Here is a 14835-nt window from a genome sequence, read left to right on the forward strand (position 1 = left end):
ACTTACTAATTGGACTCTCCAAAACCAAAAAGGAGGAAATACAGCTGTGTAGTCCACAGGATGCTCCATTCCACGTGGCACAAAACCCAAGTGGAAGTTGACTTCATGGTGCTGTTGTGCAAGGATAGGTTTGACAAGTGTGTTTGGTTTTATTAAACAATCAAGGGTCCTATCTAGTCTGGTAGTTTGCAACTAAACTTGAATTATCCAGGTACCTGGGAATGTTTTCAGCCTCCTTCCTAGCTTACTATTTGGACACATATTCGGTGCAGCAAGTCTGGGGACAACATTGCTAAACGAGCATGGCAGATACCAAAATGTGCACTGAATTCATCCTGCATCTTGTGTGACCTCCATGTTTCTGATTCAATGGATCTTTACCCAATTTAATTGGGAGCATAACTTTGCTATGAGTGTGTTTGTGGGCATAGAACCCAGGTGGACTCTGTGAATGTTGGTTGGTGGGATACCTATGATGGAGGTTAACCACATGGGCTTGGCTCTGTGTGGAGGGTATGTCTATGGGAGATCTTCCCATGATCCAATTCATTAAGATGAAGTAACTGTTCCTATCTTGTTAAAATGTGCTTGGCTCATTAGTAAATTTTACCACTTTTATCTAGGGCACTAGCTTTTGGTTCCTCTTTCTCCTTTCACTTTTAATTTTTTTAATTTTCTGCTCATAACCAACTAACCCAGGATAATGAAAAAGAAAATTAGAGTGAACTTACATAATGTCTTCAATGCCCCCAAATTAATGAAGACTAATAAACATTTCTTTCTCAGTACATCATTTTCATTATCTTATGGTGTTTTGTTTTCTTTCGCCCTGTTGATAAAATTACCTGCTCAAAGCAACTCAAGGGACAGAGGATCTAGTTTGGTTCGCAGTTTTAGGTTCTAATCCATCACCACATGGAGGACTTGTGGTGGCAGGAGATTAAAGTGTTTCTCATCCACCATCAGGAAATAAAGAGACGAGAATGCAAACTCTAACTCTATGCTCCTTTTCTCTGACATATATAGTCCAGGACTCCAGTCCAGAGAATGATCCTGTCCAATAGCTAATATGGGTCTTACCATAGCCATGGACATAACCAAGGAAGTCTTTAAGGCATGTTAACCATATTTAACCAAGCGGTTAAATAATCCCTCACATGTATAGCTGGAGGCTTGTCTTCTAGGCGCTCCAGATTCTGTTAAGTTGACCATTTATAACCATGATACTGTGCTAAGAATGTCAATAGATAGTTGGGAACACATATCCTTAAAATTATGAGTAATTGTTGGGAAATGATGATGATGAATTTTAAGCAACTATAATAAATATCCAAAATCATCTTTAATATTTTATGATTGTTTTTATTTTCCTGCTTATCTTGTTATTTCATTGATTATATTGATGACTAGTGTTACTTGGGCATATAACTTCAGGTGTCAAAGACATAGGAAGAAAAAGGCAGAATTGGCTTCATTTAATATTTTCTCTGCCACCAAAGTTTTGGCTAGAATTTTGATCAAGTCAAACAAGGAAGCTGGTCTATGGATATGTGTTCGGCCCTGAGTTTTTAGATGAATCACTTGATGTTCCATTATGATTTGTTTTTATCTGGGATTTTTGTAAGAAGAGGTATGGGCAAGGAAAAATAGAGAGATAGGAATTAAATTCCAGTGTTTCTGGGTTGGGAATGCATGTTAAATTGTGTGTGTGTGAGAGGCGGGGGGGGGGGAGAGGTAGGAAATAGTATTTGCAATGTGTTTGGATTATTAGCAATAGGACTACATATTTGCTAGTGTAACTAATCTCATAGAGACCATATAGACACTTCCAGACACATGTGTTCATGGTAGGTTTGGATTTAGTAATAAGTATATTTTTATGACTGCTTGCTTCATCTGTTAACGTAAAGAAATCGTACCCTTTCCAAACTTTCCTAGTGAAGTAAAAGCAAAGGCTTCACCTCATCTATGAAAGGATAGGCAAACACTGCACAAATAACAACTATGAACTTCCAAATGCAGGGAAGACTTTTGAGACATAAGCATATGTATAATACTAACACTATTTTCTTCCTCTGTACTGAAATATTTATTCTGTCAAAATTCTTAGATGAAAACAACAACAACAATTAGATTTGGAAGAAATGCTTTATGCCAGGCTCACTCTTCCCAATTTTAAATTTGCAACTCTGACCCCTACCCCTTCCTCTTGCCCCTTCCACTGAGTCTTTCTCCCCATCTCTCTCATTCCTCCATCCTCTATTTATTTCACTGTCTTGTACTCTGCTCCTTCCTACAGACAATCTTCTGGGTGAGTATAACACTGAGTTATCGCGCCATTGCTGCTGCATGACTGACAAGAATCATTCCCAAACTTTATTTTCAACTGGCGCCATGTTCACTGGAGGCTGCAGGCGAGAAGACAGATCATGCCGCCTGCATGCAGGGCATCTCATAAGGAAGAAAGGAGAGTAGAAACACATACCGTCCAACAGAGAAGGTCAGCATAGGAAAGGAAAGGCCAGAGAGGAAGTTAAAGTTCTGAAATATTCCAAGTACAAATACCACAAGACCTTAGAAAATGGTGGAGAGTTTTCTTGTGTAGGGTACGGAAGACAGACCATGTATTGCTTCATGTATTTTACCATCCTCCTTACTTTAACCTTACAAATTTTGTTCTTAGTTTTTAACTTAATTAAAAATTTACAAGTCTAAATTATTTCAGAGAATATGGTGTCATTGGTTTTGCAAACTGCTGGTGATGGCACACTTGTATACTTATACAATGAGATCTTCACTTCTCTTTCTATCTCCTCCCTTCGCCAAGTCTTCCATACATTTATTATTGCATATGAATTCATGAAAGCTTTGGGTTAAATGACAACATGAAGCCAGATTTCACTGGCTGTACTATCTTAAAGGGCAGGCATGGAATCCTGATAGGAGACCTCAGAAAAGAGTGGGTACCTAAGCATTTTTCTATATAGCTTTTAGGGCCAACACAAGTTAGTCTCAAATACTATTACTGTTTTGCTTTGGGCAGCTATTGACTGAAGAAACACAATCCCACTTACTTTTCAAGAGTATAAACATGTAAGTTCTGCAGTTGACTGATGAAATATAAACATAGATGATTGCTAGAAGAAAAGAAGCTATTATCACAGATGGTGCTAACTTAATTCATAATCCACTTATGAATTTAGAGCTTTGGGTGCGATCACACAAAGCATGGTAAAATACTAACTGTAGTCTTGTGAAATTGACCACAATCTGAACACTATTTCCATTGATGAGGTAATTAAAAAGTCAATCATGATTAGAAAGGTAAAAGCGATAATTACTATAATCAAGAGAAATCCACTTAGCTTCTCAGTGTCTTAGTTTCTTCATCTGTAAGATAAGGTAATGACATCTACCAGACTGGGCTGTCAAAATTATATATAACATGTGAAAATTGGTAAGAACAGGTCGTGGAAAATGCTAGTCATTCAATATAAACATACTTATTTTCTTGCAATTAGAAGAGGTATTATAATCTAACCCTCCATCATTTTAGAAAAATCCTGTAAAAAAGATTTCTGAATTTTATGAACCCAGACAACGCTTAAATTCAAGCTGTCTTGTCTTCAAGGTGTTTAAAAAAAAAAGAGAAGAAAACATGTCTGACTTTGTACTTCAAATTTCTGTCATCATGGGGAATTTTGGAGACTGAAATTTAACCTTCCAGAGTACGCGGTACATTTAGAGGTCCATGAAACTAAAACAAGAAGGAGAAGAAAAAGCACAGCGAGAAAACACAAGTCTTTCATGGCGGCGGTGAAGGACAAGCAGGAGGTTTTCAGAATGATAATCAGCAATCCCCTTCCCAAGACACAGAGCTGCTTCAACTTCCTGCACAGTGGGAGAACTTTCTGCGCTCAACTGTACCAGGTTGTACATGCAAGTTATTTGTAACAGAACATTGGAAAGTCAATGAAGGCAAACCTGGCAGGCAGCCGCCGTCAGGAAGCCTTCGGAATCAATAGGACGCTATTAGACTTGTCTTTCCCAAGCAAAACACAAAACCGTTTTAGCTGAAAGCATGACTGTGAAATTTCTCCACTACAGCAACTTCAAGCAGCAGGGGAGCAGGCTCTAGGGTCTCTCACTCAGCACATCAAGGAGTAATAATGAAACCTCATCATGGGCTTTCGTGTTGAGGATCGCTCAAGAAGCTTGAAGGTTCTAGACAAGATACAAGGTCATAAGGCATGGGTTTAAGGACAGAAACTAACAGAAAATGACTTTTCCAAGATTGATCTTTCCTCTTTCTACTATTCCATTATCCAGCCTTCCACAGAATAGAATATTATGCAGAAAAATTAGTGAGAAACAAAATGCATGAACACAGTTGTTTCTCACCGTGTGGATGTGCCCTGAGGGTCTCGATACAGCCTTAGCTCTAACCAGCCATAAGCGGAGTTTAGACGGGGCCATGTTCTAAGTGACTCCGTGCTGCATCTAACAGCTTCTTTATTGTTTGAGATTCTATGTTGCCCCCGAATGTCTCTATCTTATAAGCAGATTCTTAACCTATTTTGAGATGAGAGGATGACTCTGCATCTAAGTGGGCATGCGGACAGCACCATCTGTTCAGCTCCACCCGGGGCACGGAATGACTGATGAATGGTTTTTCCCTGGGAGCAGGTGCCCCCCCCCCATGAACTTAGCAGCATGCCCTGAGGGAGCACACAATTCTATCACAGTCACCTCAAAGAACCTAGCTCAAGAGTGTATCAGATACAACAGATCGAGGAAAGGGTATATAATTCTCTTCTGACTGTCCTTGGGCACGGCAGGTTGGCTCAGCATCAGCGGTGATATGGTTATGTAGCTGTCTTCTGCCTCTGCTCCTCTTTGCTCCTCTGGACCCAAACTCCATCCACCCACATTTCCTTTTCAGGGACCCAGTCCTGCCCTTTTTAGTTTTTGCTGTTTTCTACTCTGCAGCTTCATTCTTCAACTTGGGACCTGCCATGGCCCAAATCAGAGTTTTTTCCCAGCTTTTCCAGAGTCTGTAGTTCCATACCATCCAAGGTTTGTTAATCTATCAATGGACTCCTGCAAATTTTGCTTCTTAGGTCTCCTTGAATATCTCTGAAATTTCTTGTTTCTTTAACCCTTTGTAGTCATTTTCTTACATACATATATATTGATTTGTACATAGGCATTTACTTCATAATATTTAATGCCTTACCTTGGAGTTAATATCAATAATTAAAATTGGAATAAAAGATCAATATCAGTAATTAAAATTGGAATAAAAGATCCTGCGTTCACTGCAGTCAGGATAATTTTTCAGGGAAGTGAAATTATCTAGCAAGTTTCTATCATTGAAACCACCGTATTTTGTGAATTTATGGTCACTTAATAACTTCTGACATAGTGTAAAGACACAAGCGTGTTCATTACATTTTTTTACATAGTACAAGCACAACAATACTAGGTGTTTAATTAAAGCTTTTATATTTGCTAAAATGGAGACCCAGTGTGGAATTATGCCACACAGGGTCAGGATGAAATGCAAAACGCTCTTTTCTTTGTAAAGCTTTTCAGGCACTAAGTAAGCTCGCTCCACCTACTACCTTCCAAAAACACATACTCTCTCTGTACAACTGTGTTATAATCAATTTCAAGTGGCCTTCCATTCTTTTCTAATGGAAGGGGGCATGTGGACTAATGGAGTAAGAGCCTTGTTCTCCTTTTCCGATTCTGACAGTTGTTAACTGTGGAAGTCACTTAACCTTTCAAATCCCCAGCTTCGTTATTTATAAATTTGCTACATTTGCATTACAGAATAAAGGTAACATTTGTATCAAAAGATATATATATATATATGGATGTGAGTATTTTATATCCAATAAATTCTAGCTAAGAAAATATTATGAAGTACATAAAGAATACTTGTTAAAAATGCGAAGGAGAGGAAAGAATAGGTCATTTTCCTTGTATTGATTTTAAGATTTCCAAGTAATCTTGGATAACATTATAAAATAGACAGGTAATAAATCTTAGTAAAACTAAAACCAAAAACAGCAAACTTGATGTGGAGCATTTGTGGGGCATTTACATTTCTTCTTTAGATCAACACTTCACTTACTATTCTATTTATTGTTAGAAAAATGTCAAAACAAAAGTCCGTTTAGCTTTAAAAAAATCTTCTAAGGAACTATCAGTATATAAAGCAGATAGTCAAGGAAGATTGGCTAATTCCAATCTGAACATTAAAATGTGTTACTTGTGATTCGTAGGTCCTAATTATCAAACTAATCTCTTACTTTTGCTGATTGCCTATCTTGAGTTATTTTTCTGTCATTAATTTCAGAAGCTATGCTATAATGAGAGAAATATCCTACAAATTATGAATGTATTATACTTCTGTATTTTAATCATATTCTTTATGGAATTGGCAGTAAGAGTCTACTTTATATGATGACATTATTAAATTATACTTTGAATAGATTAACAAGGTGAAATTACATGTATTGGAAAAAAGACCCTCTGATATATACTCCTTTTTTTAAACCTGCTTAGGAGATTATTAGAGGGGGCGTGTACAGGCCTGAGAAAGTTAGTGTGCAGAACGGGGGGGGGATGGCGCATTCTGATATATACTCATAATGGATAAAACTTGATACTATGCTAAATGAGATAAGCTAGTCATTGCATGGCAAGTGATTCTAGTATTATGAGGTACTGAGAGCAGTCAAAGTCACAGAAGCAGAATGTTCTGTGTTCCAGAACCCGGAAGTTCCCTGGGTTAAGCTGTTGGGAACTGAAGACTTAAGTGTGTCTGGGTTTCGAACCGCAGAAATGCATGCACAACAATGTGAGTGGGGCTAATGCCACTGAACTGTACATACAAACACAGTTAAAATGGCAACGCTTTCCTTCTATATATCTTAGTACAGTTTAAACACTGTCTCAAATAAATCATGGACTTGTGCAATGCCAGAGATACAGCTTTGGAAAACAAAAGGGTTTATAATGGACTGTTTAGGGCGTGCATTTAACGTAGCTCCAGTGAGGAAGAAATCAGGCGTGAGGACATTTAATGAGTGCATTGCTATGACAGATCTGGGTTGAGCCAACACCACTAGATCACTGGAGAGTGAGATCCCTGTTGTTCCGAGATCTGAGATCAAAGATGATCTCACCACACACACCTAGAAGCGTACATACTGCAGGGATAATGAATTATCATTCATCACATTATCATTCCATTCTATACCCACAGAAGAAGCTGCAGAATGCCCAGGACCTCAGGTTGAGTCTAGCTATTTTGCAGAATGAGATCAGCATCTGTCTCTAAATGTATATGTGTACAGTCTTAGCAAGTCAGTTTGTACTTCAGTATCTCACTGTCCTCCTTTAGAAAAAGAGGATGTGACAGGACTCCTCCCAGACAGGCAATGGCACATGAAGGGTACAGGAGGGAGTACGGGCTCAGTTAATAGCATCCTCTACTGCTGCAATAAGTTCTCAGAAGACTTTTGCACTGGCTGGGCTCCCAGATCACAGGTGGGCATAACTTTGTGAAACAGACTGGGCCACCTATGATGTCATGGCCATAATTGTTGACACAGGTACAGAAGAAAGGGCACCCACATTTCTCAATTATTTCTACTTGGGTTAGAATATCAAAGCCATATTAGTTATATTTGTGCCCAAAGTCATGCTAAAAGCTGCACATTAAAAGTTCAAGTTTATTTACCTAATCTGAGTTTTCAGTTGCAAATGGGGTCTAAAAAATAAAAAAGTCCTCCTTTATATAGAGGGACAATTATATTTTTATTCTACTACTGTGTAATTTTATATGTGGAGTACTTAAGATGCAGATGTATGGCCTTAGTCATGTACTATGTATTGAAATCTTACCTTACATACCAAAAGCATAGGTAATCTCTAGTCCATTCTACCTTCCTGAAAAGCTTCTCCCATGAGACAATGTATTCATATTAAAATAAAGATCTTCAGGGCCCGAAAGCAGAGGATTAGAAGACAATGAAATAACACCACTAGGCAGTGGAGGCATGGTGCCTAGAAGGAGCAGCTTCTGTCCTGTCCTAACATGACCTAAAATCTCTGCCCACAGTTGTCTGTTCAGGTTGACAGTTGTGGGAAAAGGGAGGAAGGAAGAAATGCATGGGATGATGGGAAATGAAGACTTACACTTTGTTACTGCTTTGTAACTTTCTCCACAGCCTCTGCAAAGGGCATTTCCATCAGGATAAACGTAGGGCCAATGGAATGATACGTGACAAACGAGCCACTTTAAGGACAGAATGACTAAGGAAGAATATTTGGTTTGAAGTAGATTTATATCAGGAAAAAAAATACAGCAAAGGTTAGAAAGAAAGAGGCCATGTGAGTAATCAACCTGAGATGCTTTTCAAATTTTGGATGAGGTTACAAGAAATGGAGAAAGACGTTGCTGTTTGCTTCTCCCTCACAGTCCCCAGGCCCCAAGCTATAAATATTGTGTCTGGGTGTGAACTGTGGATTTTCACAGCTTTACTGTGGGGCCATTCTGGGTAAATACCCATCTTATGAAACGAGAGCTAATATCTTCAATGGATTTGTTATGTAACACTGTCACAAGACTGCTCTGCCCATTTCTCTTGGTTCTTAGCTTTTTTGTTTAATGATAAATTTTTCTATGGCTTTGCCTTTGATGAACCACATTGATAATTCTTTAATTTTTATGTAGCTCGAGACTGGAATTATTCAGCATTATGTAACTGTGGAAATTCATTTTTATAGAGCTATGCCAATAGGCAGGATTCAGAGAAAAAAGTTCATGATCACTATAATACAATGACATGATAAATTTAGAGACATATTCATGCTCAAAAGTATAATTTCTAAAATTATACAATATTTAGAATTTCAAAGGGAAAAATTTCATTATAGTTGAAATATTACACATCTCATAAACAATAATTACCTAAGAAATGATAAAGAGAATAGTGTCAGTATTACCTATGAGCATATAATACATAAGAGAATCACAGCTTCCCAATAGACTGCCAAGAACTATTCTCTGCAATACATCTCAAGCTACTGAAAATTCATAGACTATGACTTTGCGTCTCATATGAGATACAAGCCAATGTATTTTGAACATTTGTTTCCAACAGCTTTCCCTTGGCATGAAACATTTTGTATAAATCCACAAAAATTATCTTTGTAGGATTCATGTGAAAATAGAAAACAGAATAATGGCAGAATAAAAAATCATAAGAGCAAGGTACAGAAGTTGTTCAGATGTACAGCGGATCCTATGCTCTGTTTTCTATGTATTTTGGTATAAGGAAAACACAAAGATAAACTTTAAGGAAAAAATAATAATAATAAAATCAGTGAATTTACTTTCTGTTGAAGTGGAAGTTGTGATTTTTAAAGTTGGGGTACATCAGAGGCATAAGATCTGACACTGAATGGGGAGAGGGGTTAGTACTCAGTGCTCATGAAGGTATAAAAAGATTATTTTGGCGATTAAAGATCTCAATGAAGATAACTGGAGTACCAAAATGTTAATAAAATGTGTAAATATTCTTTATCAAAAAGGCACACTATAAAAATGAATAATTTTAGTATCTGAGATTTACTTTTGGTAGAAGGATAATTCTGTAGTTTTTGCTTCAGATACCACACACAAAATTGCTGTATGTATATACGAAATGTGCCTGGCAATGGCATCAAATTGCCTCACACTTTGGACAGTTGTAACAGGTGTGACATGCGATGTAGGAGTCTCCATGCAATAATTTGGTAATGAGGGAGAAAGCCTTCCCAGCACCCTTTGCATCATGGTGCCTCTTGATCAGCTCACTACTGGGCCTAGATAACAATCAAAGACTTTGAGTTTGTGCTAGGAAAGGGAGATGGACTCCTTCCATGTCTACCACCTACATTTGCTTTAAGGGTTTCAAAGAGGCTCTCGACCAGCCATTTCCTCCCCTCTTTCTCCCTTCATTGCTTCCTTCTTATTTAGCCCATGCAGATGTGTAAACATTCTACAGTTTTCTAGGAATGATCCCTTTGATATTCCAAAGGAGACATTAATAGCAATCATAAAATTACTATTTACTGATGTTGTCATATGAACATCTATAATGAGTAGTTAGTAAACATGTCTTGTCATTCTCGTATACAAACCTATAAAACAAAAGCTATTTTCATTTTTGTAGAGGAGACGAAGGTAGAATTTGTACCCTCCTTTTGGAGATATAGCATCAGCAGGTGGTAGGAACAGGACTTGAAGAGCATATTTATAATTACAAAGGAAAACAATACCACCCAATGAGAAACACAGAGGATTAAAACTGGTTGCTGATTGTTCAGAGAGCTGAGACATTTTGTTTAACCTCTGCAGCTCTGAACTTTACACAATACGTTTTAAAACACAAATGATACTTGCATGAATTTCCCCTGAATCTCCCTTCCAACTCCTGTAGCTTTCAGAATCGTGGAGGATGAAGCTTTTCAGAACAAAAGAAAATGTGCATGGAAGCACAAATCCGAAATGAATACACACGTCTAGAAATGGACTAGATTATTTCAAGTAGTTAGTCTAAGAAATTATGATGCAGAGTGTGCTAACTCCACCAAACAGACCCCCATCAAGGATGGCCCATCTACTCCCAGTCACTACTTATCACAGGCATTCAGTGGAGGGCTAAAATCATGCTGCTATATACACACTGCCCTAAATACCAGAGCTGATAAATGTAGGAGCTGGGATTTGAACCCACAGAATTTCCCAAACCTAGTATGCTGCAATAAATCTATTGAAGAAAATTCTTTGGTGTTCCAAAAAAAAAAAAAACCTTGCTTTGGAAATACGCTTTAGCTCCCCCCCCCAAATCAATGACTATAGGAAACCTATTTTAAACAAAGGAAAAAAATACATTTTTGATTATTGAAAATAAAATACTGAATAAAATATTAAGTCATTTGATGACTGCTTATAAGATGGGTATCTTGAGAAGATCATTACTCACTATAAGTCCAAAATACTCCGTTTCTTTCTTTTTCTTTTTTATTAGTCCTGTCCAACCATCATTTATGTAGGAGGATAAAAAAAAATGCCTCGCCTTTACATGTAGTTTGTGCAAACATGGTAACTAGAGAAGGGAAAAATGGAGACCGATTTTTAACAGTGACTCTATCTATTGCTTACAAATGAGGTTGACTTCATATAGTACTTAGCCCTCATTTCTATCATCTGTGAAAGCATGGGACAATAAGTTTCCTTTTGATAACTAAATGAAACAAATCCTATGTCTAACAGAGTATCGCTAAACAAATAAAAGCCCAATAAATGGCTCTCCTCATTTCCCTTCTCCCTTCCCTTCTTTCTCCTCTCCTTTTTCCTCCCCCCATTCTCTTTTTTGTATTTCATCCATTCATCCACCATCTCTCTCTATATGCACTTATAGTGAATGTTATTTGACCTATTAGACTAGAATTCTCAGTTATGATAGGTAAAGAGTTCAGGTAAAGGAGCTAGCCTGCCTTACTCTCCATACATTAGAGGGGACAGTTGGTAAAATGAGGATATTAGGCTAGAGACCTTGTGTGTTTCTGCAAGCCCTATGGCACTATGCTAGTCCAAATGCCACATTGCCACCCTCACACCCCACTCAGACACACATTGGCTAACCGTGACTTATTACTTCTGATAATGAAAGATTTCACTCAATGAAACCCGTGAGTGTCATTTCTAAAGAATATTGATTCTCTGGTAATCCACAGAAAGAAAACATCTTGGTTATAGTCTTCTTTCTAGGAGAGCGTTTCTTACCCGAATGGAAACTTCACACTCTATCCGTCATCCCAGGAAAGAGAAGCCATTAATAGTAGTCGTTCTTTGAGTGAGAACATCAACTCCCACAGGTATTTAGTGAGATTTAGCAAATCTAGGATAATACAACTAGCTCCCAAGGAGCATGCCTGAGTGTCTGAATGATTTCTCGATGTCTCCTCTCTGCTATTATGATTATCTAATGTAATCAGTGAGTGTGGACCATGGTATTCTTCACAGTGTTACTAAGCACTTAGAGGTTGAGAAGCAAATTATAATTTAAAAACAATTTCAGCAGCCCTTTATCCCCGAGTCCTTATTTTAATCACAAGACTTCTGCAAAATATAAATGCCTGTACTCCAAGCTTTTTTCTTGTAATATTTTAATTATCAACTTCTTTTCTTCAGCTATGAACTTTAAGGCAACATTATTATAGGAGCTTGTCTGACTTTCTGATGCTAAAACTCTTACATTTATGTTATTATTTAGTGCAGATAATAAGAACTTTATTATTTCTGATGTGATTATTTTAGGATATATCAGGCACTACCCAGTGCACTTAAGTTCCATGCTTTAGTCGACACAATAACAATAGGGACAGAGTGACGTCTTTAAAGAGTAAAGTATTTATCTTCCAATCATTTCACTTTATCAGAGTACTTTATCCATAAATATATTAATATATAAATGGAATAAACTACATTTTTTTAAAAAAAAACATACAAGTTTAAGCTGGGCAGTGGTGGCCCACTCCTTTAATCCCAGTACTCAGAAGGCAAAGGCAGGTGAATCTCTGTGAGTTCGAGGCCAGCCTGGTCTACAGAGAGAGTTCAAGGCTAGGGCCACACAGAGAAGGCCTGTCTCAAAAAAAGCACACAACTTTTAGATTAGACTCAGAGTTTTCATTGTTTCTGTGTCTATCTCCCAGTAACTTAGTATACACTTGTCAACACTCAAAAGCTGAGATTTATGACTGCCCTAAACCAGAAGTAATACACCAAGAAAAGGCACAAATTCCTTTCTTGGAAACTATTTTCTTCAGGATTATCCCAAATAAATAAATAGGTCTCATGATAAGAATGTGAACCTTCTAATAGGCACTTCACTAAATCCTACTTCAACTCACAAATGAAAATACCAAGAGCTTTATCATTCTACTCAAGCCATAGATCAAGTACATATAAAAAAGATCAGAAGAAAGGTCACTGATAACTCTTCACAATGACATTACAGTTAGAAGGTGAGAAATGATAACATTCTTGTAGATATTTTTGGAGGAATGGCATTTTCAGCTCTTTTTAAATCAACCATACTATTAAAGTCATATGATGTGGGTCACTAATATTGATTCTGATGCTAATTCTCTAGTTTACTGGTTTTAATATTCACACACTCAAATTTTATAGTTCTTTGCATCTTAGGAACCTTTATATTGTCAGCAAATCAATCAAAGTGATAGCATCAAGATATACATAATGCTGCTTAATGAAAATGTATTTAGAAAAAGTATTGCTGGTATAAAGTCATAGCTAAAGAAGGAAATACATCTCACAGTTAAGCCTTGAGAAGATTAGAAAGAAATGAAATAATGAGAATAAAATGCAGACTTTAAGACTTCTATTATTTGACACAATTATGTTTAATGACTGTAAATAAGCCATGCCTATTAACCTTTCAAATTTGTCCAGAGGAGTAAATTTTCTATCACATAAAAGAAAATTCATCACTCGTGCTTTTTCTATCGTCCCAATTCGTCCCCGTGGGAATGGTCCAATGTTACTCAAAAATATATGGAGTCAACCCAAATATTTCTGTGTACAGATTACCTTCCCATTTATCTAAGAGAATTATAGGAAAAAAATCATTTCCAGTGGACTCTAGTGAATCAAAATTGAGTTTCAGAAAGTATTAGTTGCTAGCTATTCTGATTTCTAATCTTAAAAATTAGGAAGGTAAATATTTGTGTAAAAGATGATCTAATTTTGCAGAAGTTCTGGTATAATTATCTTGTCATTAAAGAACTTACTGTTCTGCTGGGGTGTTCCGGAATATTTCGGGGTATTTGCTTCTTTCAGAATCTCCTTTCTTCAATCTAAAAGAAAAACAGGACATATGACAATCACTTGAGACTGTCTTAAATAAAACATCAGTTTTACTGATATTTCTACCTTATATTCTTGCAATATATCCATCTAAATACAAAGTATGCCATTCTCATGATTATTTAGTATACACAATATAGTACAGTGTTGAAATAAGAGCGGCGGGGCTGCATCCCCAGCACCCCGGCCGTCTGCTAGCTCATGCCTGAATTAACAACACACAAACTGTATTCATTTAAACACCGCTTGGCCCATTTCTATCTAGCCTCTTCTCGGCTAACTCTTGCACCTGGATTAGCCCATTTCTAGAAATGTGTGTAAGCACCCCAAGGTGCGCTTACCAGGAAGATTCTAGCCTCTGTCCATCCTGGGTCAGAGCTGCCTAAGAGAACGGAGCCTGGCGTCTCTGCTCCAGAGAGCAGAGCTGTCGGGTCTCTCTGGAAGCAGAGCAGAGTCTGACCTCACTTCCTCTTCCTCCCAGCATCCTCTTCTGTTTACTCCACCCACCTATGTTCTAACCAATAAAATGGGCCAAGCCAGTTTCTTTATTAGCCAATGACCTTCCTCCATCAGTACAAAAAAAAATAAAATGTTAAAATTGGTTTGAGAACTTGGATGAGAACTGTGTGGATAATTTACATACTCATTTTATAAAAGGTAAATCACAAGATTATGCTCTTTATAGTGCTTTAGATTACAATGAGAACAAGAAATCAGAGATAATATTGAATCGGTATAGTAGTTTCATAAGTCTCATACGGTTTCCAGAGCATTCATGCTTATTTCTATAACAAAAATTTATATGAGTGTTACAAATCAATCTTACACATTTTCTTGGAGTTAGAAAATATTCAATATATCATGACTATCTTACTATTTTCAGA

The 14835-nt window shown here is 37.2% G+C and overlaps 1 protein-coding gene across 1 annotated transcript in view; it reads right to left on the reverse strand.

Annotated features, from left to right (window-relative positions):
• Syt1 (synaptotagmin 1) overlaps nt 1-14835 on the reverse strand; it is a 497193-nt gene that overhangs the window by 318734 nt on the left and 163624 nt on the right. Inside the window, exon 3 of the mRNA XM_050135605.1 lies at nt 13876-13941. The gene's annotated coding sequence lies outside the window, so the exon portion shown is untranslated. The remainder of the gene's footprint in view (nt 1-13875; nt 13942-14835) is intronic.

This window comes from Alexandromys fortis, unplaced genomic scaffold (genome assembly GCF_014885135.2).
Source record: "Alexandromys fortis isolate MF-2015 unplaced genomic scaffold, M_Fortis_MF-2015_v1.1 scaffold_24, whole genome shotgun sequence".
NCBI lineage: Eukaryota > Metazoa > Chordata > Mammalia > Rodentia > Cricetidae > Alexandromys > Alexandromys fortis.